Source organism: Neodiprion lecontei, chromosome 1 (assembly GCF_021901455.1).
Source record: "Neodiprion lecontei isolate iyNeoLeco1 chromosome 1, iyNeoLeco1.1, whole genome shotgun sequence".
Taxonomy (NCBI): Eukaryota; Metazoa; Arthropoda; class Insecta; order Hymenoptera; family Diprionidae; genus Neodiprion; species Neodiprion lecontei.
The window spans coordinates 28,269,859-28,281,935 of NC_060260.1; the positions used below are offsets into that span (position 1 = coordinate 28,269,859).

The following is a 12,077-nucleotide window of genomic DNA, read 5'->3' on the forward strand; positions in this document are numbered from 1 at the left end:
CAAAATTTATAAAGCTTAAAAAAATATATAGTCAATTCTTGATTACCTTCATCAAAAGTGGTGAGAAAATTATTTCAAATAGATCCTATCCTTAGCCTTTAATCAACATCCCTTCTGCTAGTCCAAGTACATCGGCATCAAAAGCACCAAAGAGTTCATGGCAGCAATTGGCGTTCGGTGTCGTTGAAACCGAGTCAAGACCTCCCCAGGCGTCATGTGTCAAGCGCTAGCCGCTTGACAGGCCGCAGACAACGGAGCCCCGCTTTTTTGGGTGCGCTGTCAAAATAGATAGCGCTTCGCGGTATTGGAGGGAAAGTTTACCGAGTATTTTACGAGTGGTAGTTTGACGGTGTGGGCGACGAGGCGAGGGGTTAGGGTTGGATGTGACGTCAGGGGTGATTAACATAAGCGTATCGACTTGGCGAGGGTCCTCGTCAAAGGGTGATGACCTTGGGGCAAGGGTGCAGAATGCAGGCAACCCTTTTATGGCGGCACCGGATGACTCTAATATCTAATGTGCTCACATTAGCACGGGGATTGCATTTTAATGAAACCGTGCATGCTCCACTTGGGGTCCTCTTGCGGCTTCCCGAAATTTCGCCACGGATACACGGACGCGCCGGTTGGATCGAAGGAAATTCATGACATTGGACGATCGGATGTCGGGAGCGAATTCTCGTGCACTTTTTACTTTTGCGCGCAGTTGACGCGACCGCGAATTGGCGACTTCGCTTTCTGCTCTGCGACCAGTGTTCCCACATGTCCTACAAGGTTTTCCGATGCCATTACCAGTGACACGGTGCAAGCCGGCGATAGAAATCCCGTAATACTAAAGTCTCGGACCAGGCTGCGGTCGACTCGTTCAATGATGTATCGATCACACAGCTGCACCATACGAATTGCAGGAACAACCGCTCAGTTGTAATAAGCAGCTACAAGTAATCTGACGGTAATTAATCTTCCCCCGAGAGCGACGCAAGCCGGCTTATAATAGACGCCGCCGTAGCGCAGGAGGTGAACGAATGCGTTTGATGGAAATAAACGGGAATTACACCCTGTGAAAATGATCTACACCACGGTCGGGTGTGACAACTGTAAAACTATAAGGTGTAGCTGAACTTGATTTCAGGTAGCCGTTTGGTGCGGGTCATCGGACTCTATTTTCGGACGGTGAGAATTCGGGTACAACTTGGATGAGATTTTTCGTTACACATAATAATTTGCAAATAAACTCCCGTCGCCAAGTTCATACAAACCAGTGAAAAGGGAACGTTGATGTCGTTTCTGGTGGGGATATCAGGAACGGGCTTTAGACTGGGAGAGTAGGATGTGTAATGGATGCAGACCAGACCGTGAGTTGGACGGAGATGGCAACTGCATCTCATTCATACTTTTGCATTTGAAAAGTCATTTATGCGCGGGGTAGAAGGAGACCGGTGCATTGCTACGACGCTAAGCAGACGCGGATACGAGAGAGAAGGAGCGGGACCCACAACCAGAGGGTATTATAATAGATATGTTAGCATGCAAACGTTGTCTTTTACGTTCCCTGCCTGCCAGGATAGACGTGTGTTAGTGGTATTCTCGCCTGCAAGGATGTGCCAAGTTGTTTGCGGGCCACGAGATGTTACAGGCCAGGTCTTGCACTTGGAGAGAAGACGCTCGAATTAAATCCAAGTACCCTGACAATTCACTTCTATTCTCATCGGTGTAAAGTTGTAACATACCAATGAAAAAGAAGTCTCTCAAGGTACTTGGAATTCAGAAGGATACATGAAGTCAGCAATGGTGAACTTCTGATCATTTGTTCAAATTGACCTTTATAATCCTTCTCTTCGCTGATCCCAGAAGTATCATCAAATGGACTCGCATCTTGGTACTAATGTAAATATCGGTACAGGGTTTGGCAATAACCATTTCTGACCCAGAGGACGTGATATCTTTCGTGCATCAACTCACGTTCCTTTTTGCGACGTCTTCCGGGTGGTCGGACGTCGCCGTCGACGTGGTCGGCCCTGAGTCCGCAGCGACTGGCTCGCGCGCGGCTCGTCGGCGAGAGGGGCGGGTAAGCGCGGATCTCCGAATAGGGGTGGGGGCGGTGAGGGGTGCACCTACTTACCATACTCCCAGTATACCAAAGTCTCGCTGCCGACGCGCTTGCCACAGATAGTAGTTGCTAGCACGCGGCACTCCGCCGCAGCGCACCGTGTGCTTTCGCTCCGTGTAGTATGCACGATTCCGTGTGTTCCGCGATTTCCACGTGCCAGTTTTTGCCAGGTGGATCGATCCCCCCTCCCCAACTCTCGATCTTTTTATCTCCTTTGCGCTAACTCGCTCTCTCGGAAAACGAAAAACGCAAACTCCCTCTTTTCACGTCTATCAAAAGAACGATTGGGGGTCGTCTTATACCAGTGACCAAGGGTAATGGTGGGGGAAATCTAACCGGAAGTAGCTGGCAAGCGTAAGTGTTGTCAGTTTCGTATGGTGCCAGTTCGCCAGGGTCCCATGGTATCCGGTTCCTCGTGTTCATACGGAGTGGGGGAGAGGCAGACGAGGAGGAGAAGGAGGATGGCGACGTGGTGGGGGTTGGAAGGGAGGGAGGGAGAACGGGAGGGATGAAGGCGTGTGATGCAACCAATGCATCTGACTCGTTAAAAGTCACGTGGCTTCTAGAAATTTTGAGGATGAACCGAAGAGCGATCACGGTATCCATCGCTTAGGAAATCCGTCAATTGGTACGTACCCAATTTGAGTCATTTTTCCTACGGCAATTTATACAAGCCAGTTCTTTATACAGGGCTCGACAGGCTGGTTGACAGGGTAGACTTTACGAAGTTTGAGAAAAAGGAGACTGAGAGCTAAACGTGTTTTAGCTTCTGTCAAATCAACTGATTTTCATGCAATAGGCATCACAAAGATTCGCAAATAACAGTATAGACCGGCACATTGTCTACTTGTTATCCGTAACGAAGCCTTCTTGTGCGGTGTGGACGATGACTGCAGGGCAAGTGAGCTGAAAGAGAAAAAAATAAATTGTAAACAGTATATGTATGCCCCAAAATTGAATTCGTTTGGTGAATGACGTCTAACAAACCGCAGTTATATCATAAAAAGCAATGCAGCAGAACGTGAATTAATTCTTGTAGCACCCCTCTCGGAAGTGTCTCGAAATTCAATAAAGGCGAATAAGGCCTCGACGCAACCCCCGTTCCCGCCCCTCACCTTCTTCCATCCGCAATCCTCATCCGTATCGCAAGCTCTCTCTTTCTGTCTCTCTATTTCTCTTTCTATTCTATGGGGTGGTCACAGAGCTTGGCTCGGCGGCGTTCCAGAGTTGTAGACGAGCCACGGTGCATATATTAGTCTGTATATTATGGTGGCTGAAGAGGGTCGCCGCGACGCCAAAGACAATTACCCCGCAATAAGCAATTTCTTCTCTTTGTCATCTGACGAGTAGAGTCATTATTTTTCGAACCTCGACATCGGCATCTCGACCCCTTGAAAGACGGTGCAATTTTTCTTAAATATATTGGAGAAGGAGTGACATTAGAGGTCGCGTAATTATCCTTCGGGAACCGTTGGCGGGTCGGGGCTCGCGGTAACCTCTAAGAAAACAATGAGCTTCGAAGAAAAAGACGCGGAGTGGCGCGCTACGCAGTCGGGTATTGAGGACGAAAATTTTTGGAAACAGGAATTTCACACCCCGTATTCCTTGAGGAAAATTGAGTAGCAATTTCATCGCGAATGATCAGGATACAGCAGAAAGTGATTCGCGATGCATAAAAGGCGAGTATTCAGCAGCGCGGATGTGATTCGCTCGATATCGATCGCTACAGACGCATTATAGGTACATACTATGAATAATGCATGCGTCCATGCATGCTTGTGTAGCATATCGGATACAGACGCGTATTCGTATAACCGATCTTTCAGTGTCAACCGAGTGAAATCTAGCACGGCCACGCGTCAGGCCGGATAGCTAGGATGTTTGACGTGACCACCGAGCAGGGAGGGATTGAAGTGACACAACATTGCAATAACTGCAATTACTCAAACGGATAAATATATGTGCGAAGAGAGAACCGTGAGGTTAGCTGAAAAAATTGCATAAATTAATCTAAGAACCCCGTGGTAGCAATTCACTGCTCAGCGAATATTATATATATGTACAGTATATACAAGCAGAGATCAATCTGCAATGTTAAACGCTGTCAATGAATATTTTTCTCCATTGTTTCTATACGTGGAAACAATTTTCACCCGAGACAATTTTAATAATTATACTACCAACGTCCGATGAATAGCAAGATATGCACGGATGCTTTCTAGGCTTATCGCACTATTCGCGCAGGAGCTACAGCAAACGTTGTTATTTTCTTCCAAATGGATTTTAATTCATCAAATACCGGCTGGCCGATGATCGTTAATAATATGGTAATCAAACATCCCAGTATGGTGAAATGTATTCCGTTGAAATACGTTCAGCATTAGCGTCTGTCCGAGATCGAAGCTATTAATTACGGGCGTTAAATACTTCTATGTGTTTATAGTCAGAGCCGAATCGAATTAAACGGCAAAGTAGAAATTATTCCAGACTCACTGACAGCAAATGTCGGTTATTTTGCGTCTCTGTTTGCTTTTCTAAGCTTTCGATTCTTGCGCGTCATGTGCCTCTCATACTTGCTCGGATCTACTCAAAGTCGAAGAGGGTTGTTCTCTCGAACTGCAGCGGCTGTCGGAGGGTTATCAATTCGAAACCGAAGCACCATAGGCAGGATCAGGAGACTCAGCCGCCCGGGGCGTCCGGCAAGGCGAGACGAGGCGAGGCGAGGCGCACCCTCCTCACGTACCACTCAGAATTTCGCTTGGTTAACGTTTTTTAACATTTCATTTGACAGCTGTCGCCTGCAATACGTACGGGGTTGGCTGTCTTCCGTGGTTTCAGCCCCGAAAAACCCGCAGGATTTTGATACTGCACCGGGTTTCCGTCTGCGATTGCTATTGACTCTGGGCGTGTTGCCCTTGGGCCTTATTTTCACGGACCTTGTAACCCGAAAAAATAACCGGTGGAAATCTGGAAGTGTAATCGGCCGCAGAGGTGAGAAATCTGCCTGCGGTGGGCCTTGCTGAGAACCATTTTTAACGGCTTAACGGATCTTGTTATCGAGGCCCTGGCGAGATGTTCCCATCAGATGTCAACAAGTTTTAATGGGTACCCAAGAATCGCTTACGAAATAGGACAGAAGTTGACCCAAGACGACACGTGCAGCGCGTCGCGACGCGAGGACGCGATGCGATGCGATGCGATAGACGTTGTGGGACGCCGCGCGTTCGCTTTGAGATAAAAATGGATAGCGCGGTATATAAAAATTGCTAAGAAATCCCATGGCGTTCTAGCCTGAGAACTTTCTCAATTAAAGTCAACAATTAGCGATAGATGTAATAAATAATGACAAAGTATAACAAGCAGCTTGTCTCATCCGCTCTTACGTTTCGCTTGCCGCCGCTACCAGCTCCTCTCGCACTCACCTCTGGAATGCCCGTTAGATGGAATGGACGTGGCGGTTCGATCCGGTGTTACAAGTAGCGGCTAATGGTGTCTCCTTTTTCTTCTCTCCTTATCCTTCTCTGTCGCAACGGTATTTAGCGAGTTCGTGGGCTGCCTAATTAATGCTGGCAAGGACGCGTATTAAACTTCGAGTAATAGATTAGAAAATAGATACGGCCGGAAAAAAAATAAGAGTAATATAAAAAAAGAAAAGAGACACAACCTAACGTTTAACGAAAAAAATAAACTCGACTCGAGGTGCAACTTGAATATTTCGACACTAGCCAGTTTTCCATAGTCTTGGTTAATAAATTAAAAGTCAAGTCCACGTCGGATTCCGCGCATTCGCCTCACAGCTCTATCTTTGTTTTTGTGATGAATACACACCGTGAGAAATGATGTTGAAAACTAAGCTTGGGCAGTCAAACGACCTTTCATAATTCCCAAGAAAGTTTCCTCAAATCCAAGGGACATGATGATTAAACCAGTGAATTAGATTTTCGCAATAGCTATAGCCTCGAGTGAGATTAAAATTGATATTTCTTTACAAGAAATTACTTAATTTTGCAACATAACTTTGCAGTGTTACGGTTTTTACTGTAGATGCCTCGCAGTTGTTGTATAATAGATGGGAATTATGGCCTTCTTTACATCATTTAATCTCTCTTGAAATCCAAGCGCGATGCTATATGCATACACGGCACTAATGAAGTTTTAGTATCTCCGCAAAATAAGGTAAATTTATATTTTAGACAAATAATGATGTGTTACAGATCCAATTAGTATCTTGCGTATGATCACCATTAACTTATCGTATTCTTAATCGAGTGACTGATTAACCGCGTTGAATTATCAAAACCAGTTATCCAACGTATACTTCCTCGTAAATCATTAACCGCGGATAAAAATGCGCCTATGATTCTGCAATTGATATACAGATATATATATATATATATATATATATATATATATATATATATATATATATATATATATAGATATATATCATACGACTGCGTGTATACTCGACCAGTAGCGTTGATACGATTTGTTACTTCGATCTTAGCTCGTGGATTTTTACGGATAGAAAAATCTAGGAGAATGTTGTCTGCGCTGGATAGCGCGCCTAGTTTCCGACGACGGTAGGCATTCCTGTGTCGGACAGTGCGGAGTCTCGATGCGCGTCCTCGAAGGCACCCCGGACAGAAAAAGCAGACGACGTTGTCGTACGTGAGGCCTGCGGGAGTTAGGTACGTGACGATCGATCGTTCGCCGATTTATCGATGGCTGATTCGCGATCGAACGAAACCGGATGCGACGTTACGACCGGCGAAAGACGTTGCCGTGCGATGCGCCGTACGCCTCGAGGGTGCCTGTGCGATATAATACTCATCTCTCGGTATCACGTCGATATCGTCTGATTCGAAAGCTATTCCTTGGCGATGAAATCACTTCCATAAACATTCAATCACTCGAGTCTGTACTGCGTTAATAATTCCATTGTTTCCGGGCTGCAGTGTTTCTCGCTACTCTGACGTGCGTTACAGGGCCCAAAGCCTTCCGATAGCCACGTCGCTCAAAATCAGCGAGAAATATATCCTTCAGAGGAACTGCAAATCGATACTTTCTATATTAAGCCCAGACAATGCCGTGACGCGCGCGTAATAAACGCAGCATAACCGACTTTGACGCGCGGGATGTGCACCGTCTTATAACGATGACGAATCGCTATCGGAATGCCCAGTAGCCGGTGTCCGTTTGGTTCTGCCTTAACAGTCGATCTTGCCTTTCACGTGCCGGCAATTTCATCCGTGGAACAATTATTTTCGACAGCGATCTCGAAGACGGCTTCGTCCATGTTGCCTTTTCATGCGTTACACACCTACACTTGGAATGGTCCCTGTACCTACGACCATGTAGTCAACTACATACGCCTGGTCGAAGACAGGACCTAAGTATAGTTTACTTTTTAGTGGAATTTAAAATGACGGCCATAAAGAAGCCGGGGGCAAATTAGGCGGTGAGGATCGAGGTTGAGGCCCCTGGGGTGTCCCTTCGGTCCGCGCGAGACGCAAGTATGAGGTACGTAACTGCGTCTATACGCACACAGATTAAACATCCACGTACGTATTTCACCCCCTCGGAGTCTTATACGGTGCAAGTTTGACCCCGCCTGAATTGACGGGATGGTGTTGGATGGTGGTCTGGCGGTAGGTACGCATACGTACGGTGGCGTTGGCTGGGTGTGTACAGACCACGCGAAGTCCATGGGCTGGAATCAATTGCTGCCTCGGGGCATCATTTACATCATAAGCAATCATAATGATCGAATTTTCGGCGAACGACGATGATCCAATGAGTGGAACGAGCCCAATGGGGAGCCAATTGAGAAGCGGGCTCCCACTTACTGACTGAGCTCTATTATAGTTCAGCCCAAAGGCCTTCGCCAACAACCCTCTGCGCTTTTTAGAACCGACAAATTGTCCAGAAAGTGAAAATTGGATCAAATCATCGCGCGGATTATACATATATGTATCCTACATGTGCTTTTACGGTTCTTATTTCTCATGAAACTATTATACTCGCTCTTTCCACTCTCGGAGTTACTCCTCAAGGCCTCCCGTTACAGGGTACATTTGAAAATTAGGAGCACTTGAACACATTTTTATCACAAGTTGACTAACGAAAACAAAAAACAAAGTGATAAAAGAAGCCACTATGAATGTTTCCACCCGGCACTCGATAGCGAAGGTCCACAAGAACAAATGGTAGTTAACACAACGATGTGCGATAAAAAAGACCAGGTTTCCAAATTTGTATAGCATGGAATTACGTAAATAACCGACACATCTGTACGGTTGATGGAGAAGAGATTGATAAAAAAAACCGTAATTTATAAAAGCTAGACCGAGTTGAAAGTTTCCTAAACGTCCTACAGATTTCACTGAGGGGTCATTAACTTGGTGACGAAATGAATTATTCAAATGTGATTTTCGAATTGGACAAAATTGCACGAAGTCACACCAAATCAAGGGAAGTCCGTGTAAAGATAGAAGTTAATATAGAGACCGTTAATCAGTTAAAACCACTCGCCGTTTATCGCAAGACTTACAAGGGTATTCATGAATTCCAACGCTTGCCGCGCGACTTCTTCAACACTATCATGCAATTTCAAGTCTTATGCAACGATTTCCAACGATTCCAGATATCCCGAATAATTCCTTGTCATTTCAAAGAATATTTCAGCCATTCAAGTTCCTTCGATTTACACTTTAACTTCCAGCAATCAAATGTATGATAGCCTTGGGTGGATGCCCTCTCGATCGTTACAAATTCGAATCTCAATATTTGATATTCTCGGTCAGGATCGCGATCAAGATTTACCATTTAAAACTACCCCCAACCTACGAGATTGATGCACCGCTTATCAATCTGCGGGTAGTTTGGACGACGTTAACAACGAGTTTCCACTCTTACGTTATAAGTTTGCTAAGAACGAAGAAAGGCGGACCGGATGACGGAGGGGCTGGGGGTTCGTGGGGGGGAAAGGAATTCTCTCTCTCGGAGGAGATCGGAGCTCCGAGCTCCGTACCCGTGTTCGTGGGCTGTTGGGAGCTCTCCTCCAGCGCTGCCGGTGTACGCGGGAGCGGGACCGAGCCCATCAGTATGCGGACCGCGGCCCGTGCCGACCCTCCCTCCTCCCCCTCACCCTCGCCCTCGCCGTCCTACATCCCTCTCCGTCCCGCTCCCGAGCGGCCGCTCGTCGCTGTCGCTTCTCGACCCGAAATGTAGGCTGTTTCAGAGAGAGTGTTTCTACCGTAAAGCCGAAACAGTATTGATTGCAGCTCGCCTAGCTCAGCCTCGCCACGCCACGCAACGCCAAGCCGAGTCGAGTCGAGTAGAGCGCTATGCGAAGGCTCCTGTTTATGCCGCGATAGGTCCTCGGGACGATACTCTCCCGTTTTCCGCTCCTTTTCGCGTCCACCTTTAAGGATCAATGTTAGAGGGCCGCAGACCGCGAAAATTACGAGAGCTCGATCAACGCTGATCGTTCTTTGGCCATGGGTCACCTGCGCTTCGTATTGCCAGACGTCGGTACCGCACGTATGAACTTATCACTGTGGTTGAAGCAGAGACTGGAGAAACAGAACTGAATAGACGAGGGAGAAATGAACAAAAAGTACCATCGGTGTACAACGGTCTGGCAGTTAGCCCGGGTGAAATGGGATTTCATTCGATGGTTATACGAATTGAATGAAAACTGTTACATCAACTACTTTATTGCTGAAATTCAACAGCCCGGCAATTGAATCTCGCTTGCGAAATATTTTCCGATCATACTGCAGGCGAATGTAGAAGAAAGACATTGTTTTTTCGAAACGGGTATAATACACTGGATTTTTCTTTTATTGTTGATTTCGCAATAGATAAGAGACTTCATTTTTGCAGAGTGAACAATGGCGGGCTCTCTACACTGCAGCCGATAAACCCAGCATTAGTTGGCCAAGTTTGTTCGACATTATATTAACGGCTTGAGAAAGTTCCGTACAGGAGGGTGGGGAGGCAAAAGATAAACAGTTTTCAATGCCTGAGAAGTTTAGTACATAATTTGGTATCGCGTCAGCTGTTAATTAAGCCTCTAATTACCGAACGCTCAGCTTTGATTGTTCGGTTGGAATATTTCCAACCCTTAATTTTGTAGCGGGAACTAGAATGTCAAAGTTAAAAACTGGTTACCGCTAATTATAGGATTAGCACAGCCCGCAATTACTCCGGTGAATCTGCGCTCCCATCGTCCTCGACAGGGCAAAATTTCGAATCACAAGACCGTACTAAAGGCGAGTAATGACGTAACAATGACCTAGGAAGGCAGTTCCCGTTCTAGAGACTGTCACCCTACCGACCCATCTGGATTTCCGAGTTCCATCTCGTAAGATGGGGCTCCCTATCGTGCCTTGGCAGATAATTAGGCAGGCAATCTGACCGGGCGGAGCTTCGGAGCATTTATACACCCAGTCCGCAACCCGACAATCTAGGAATCCTGGTGAACCGCCAGCTAGCACCCTCTCCGTAAGGTCCGTTTAATGCCATAAGTACGTTACGGCGGGACAAGATTTACGATATTTAACGAAAATTGAAAATTATGGATACTCACTGAATGTCGGAGTGAGATTCGAAGCTGTTTGCACAGTTTGCGGACATGCGCTCGTACGGAAGCTAGTCCGGTGTACATGGCGGCTCATATCGGGGCGATAGATTTTCCCATGAATTCAGGAAAAAAGATCATAAGGTCACCCGTGACGGCTGAGACTTTGCTGACGTAATGAGGCAGATCGATTGCCAGTTACATTACCATGACAATGAATCACACCCTAGCGAATGGCGGCTGGGGTACGGAGGAGTAACACAATTGGTAGACGGCTGGAATTTGGCAGGAAAACGCGAAAACCGGGGAACCCCAGGGCGCGTGCAGTCAGGAATAGGTTGTAACGTTTGGGGAGGGGAAACGTCGCACCAGTTCCCTTATTAGCGGGAAATGTGATCTATTTGCCCCGTAGACGTATAAAGAATCGGCCCTGCGATATGCGGTGGAGGCCTAGAAGAGGCCGTTATTGGCCAATGGGGACCGTAAGTTAAGTTAGCCTAGGTTGGGCTAGGTTATTCCGGTATACTGCCGCGCGGCTGTACTATAGCTCATAGTTATGTCAAACCCCCTGGGACGCTGATATATCAGTAATTTTACCTCCATTCCAGATATTGCTTTATTATTTTATACGTTCCGCTATCACCCTGCACATTGAATCGCACTAATTATTCCCGCCTACGGACATGGATCGTGTCGCGGTTGGTGATCATTAACGTATCGACTGAATAACGGATCTTCAAGTCATTAGGAATTGAACATTAATCTAGAAAAATCGGACGTATTCGATTGAATATAAGAAGGTCTGATACAATCGGAATAAATTTAAAAGTTCTTAGATTTACCTGCTCTTTTGCCAAAAACTTAATACTCATTCCTCACACCCTTTGAACTCTTTTCAACCTGAGTAACTCATTGACTATTCAAAGCTCGTGCCGAGTCGAAATTATTTCGAAACGACGTAAGATCAGAATAAAACAATGATGGCCGTATATAATCGGCTCGTATTGCCTACCGGACAACGGGCCGCAGATTCACCGCTGGTGAATTTGTCCTCAGGTCGTATTTGCGAGGAATTTTGGTTCGCGGGACGTGTCGGCGTATTCGAACACCTCGAGGCGTCTTGTAAGCGGCAGATGCAGGCATGAGGTATGTTATACAGGCATGTCCGGGGGGTCCAAGCGAGACGGAGAAGCGAAGCCGAAGCGGTGTCTCCATCTCGGGAGTGTTCCGCAGAGCTGACATTCCGATGCCATGGAGGGTGGTGCGAATCGAGAATAAATTAGCCATCTTAATTTGCGTACAATCATCAACGTCGACGAGGCCCACCTTATAATTTCACCGGCTGAAACTTATTGACACAGTTTCCATCGGTAGAAATTGTAC

General features: G+C 46.5%; 1 long non-coding RNA gene across 1 annotated transcript in view; it reads right to left on the reverse strand.

Annotated features, from left to right (window-relative positions):
- Window positions 1-2,907: 2,907 nt before the first annotated feature.
- Window positions 2,908-12,077, reverse strand: part of LOC124292612 — a 141,413-nt gene continuing 132,243 nt past the window's right edge. The window contains exon 5 of the long non-coding RNA XR_006902487.1: window positions 2,908-3,013. This is a non-coding gene — a long non-coding RNA (uncharacterized LOC124292612). The remainder of the gene's footprint in view (window positions 3,014-12,077) is intronic.